This window comes from Aptenodytes forsteri, unplaced genomic scaffold (assembly GCF_000699145.1).
Source record: "Aptenodytes forsteri isolate BGI_AS27 unplaced genomic scaffold, ASM69914v1 Scaffold155, whole genome shotgun sequence".
Classification (NCBI taxonomy): Eukaryota; Metazoa; Chordata; class Aves; order Sphenisciformes; family Spheniscidae; genus Aptenodytes; species Aptenodytes forsteri.
Window position 1 is genome coordinate 6205880 of NW_008794446.1, and position 1747 is coordinate 6207626.

Sequence of the window (1747 nt, forward strand, 5' to 3'; positions counted from 1 at the left end):
TGTGCAAAAGCGTATTGAAAGAAGTAAGCCAGTGAGGAAAAAAAAAAAGCAATTTTTGTTTCACATCATCCAATATGACACAAATGTCAACATGACACTGAGACCAGCCATCACTCCGAACCGAGACTTAGTGTAAAGAGTGTCGCTGCACTCCAGCCACTATGTTAACTCTTTCTAGCAGATCAGCCCCCATGGCCTCTGCTAGGGGATCTGCTCATTTGAGACTTACTTTGGCTGTAACAGTGTCTTATAAACATTTTAGAAATAACACCCCACTTAAAGAAGGAAGAACGAGCACAAACATTTGTCTGAGGATCATCAAACAAACAAACAAACAGTCTGTGGCAAAGCCAATCTCTTGCAGCCTCTTCTGTGGCTTAATTCCTAGAGACGAACCCTGCCAAGGGACCACCTGGGAGAAGCTTCACAGGAGTTTATCATGACTCGTCTACTGATACAATTAAAATGATTCAATCCACCTAACATGGATGCAAGCAAGTAGAGAATTGAGCCATCCCAGCATAAAAGTGTCCGCAGTGAGCTAGCACTAGTATAATTATATTGGTTTCTTTTTAATCACATTCGTATCTAAAGAAAGAGGAAGCTAGTTTATTGAACTTAGGCCTGGCTGCACTGGAAATTGGTACAATTATGATGTTAAGATGTGGGCTTGGGGCTTTTTTAAAATTCTCGGTATTTGTACAGCTTGTACATTTGCATAGGCCTAAAGTTAATAGACTAGTATTCTCTAAGTTTCTCTCTTACTAAGAACTAAGCAAGCAGAGTCGGGCTGAATGAAAAGGTACATGGTATTATTATTCTTGAATTTAGGGGCTGGTTTTGCTTGGGACCTTAAACATGACTTCTGAGGATTCACTTTTTGCTGTAGTTAATTCCTGCTACTGAATGCTATTAGCAAAGGAAAGAGACTTTATCAATTAGTTTATCTTGTCAGATGATAATACTTTAAATTTTATTATCGGTCACAAATGTTCATGTGTAAATAGTCAATTTTGACAATCTGCTTAATTATCATGTTCTCTTAAAATCTTTTCCTATCCGTGAAGTTTTGGAAGGGTTTGTGGTCTGGCAGATGAGGATTTGTCCTATTTTCACATTTAGGCAGCCTACAAAACACACTACAGGATCATACGGACCATCTGTTAATGTTACCTGCTACTCGTATTGCCAGAGGTAACAACAGTTACAAGGTAAGAACAGTTTTTAATATGTACACCTGTATAGCTCTCATCATTCAAGTTTCTGTTACTTCAGTAAGTGCACTGATAACACCTTTCAGGGAAGGTCAGGTGTTTTGGATTTATCACAACAGTGCTTCTCCCAGCACTGTTTGCACCAGTAAAGTAGATGTAGACAGCGAAGCAGATGTAAAGCGGTATTCCTTCTCTTCGATAGTCCTCCAGATAATTCGTACAGTGCAAGTGACTCTAAAAAAAGCAGGGAGAGGAGGGGCAACGAAGGGCAGGTGAGATGTGGCCCAGACTGCCGACTTTCTGCTAGCTCAGCCTGCCTCTGCACCGGGATGCCCGGCCTGGCGCTCGGGGCATCGTTCCAGAAGCACCGAGAACTGTGGGGGCTGCCCAGCCACCCCAGCCTGCTCCTTGTCACCCAGGGGATTATGAAGAGAGCCAAGACCTTCCGATTCTTGTTCTTACAGATAATTTACCCGTTTCTGAACAAAAAAAAATCAAACCCAAAAACCCTACCCCAAACTACCACATAACGC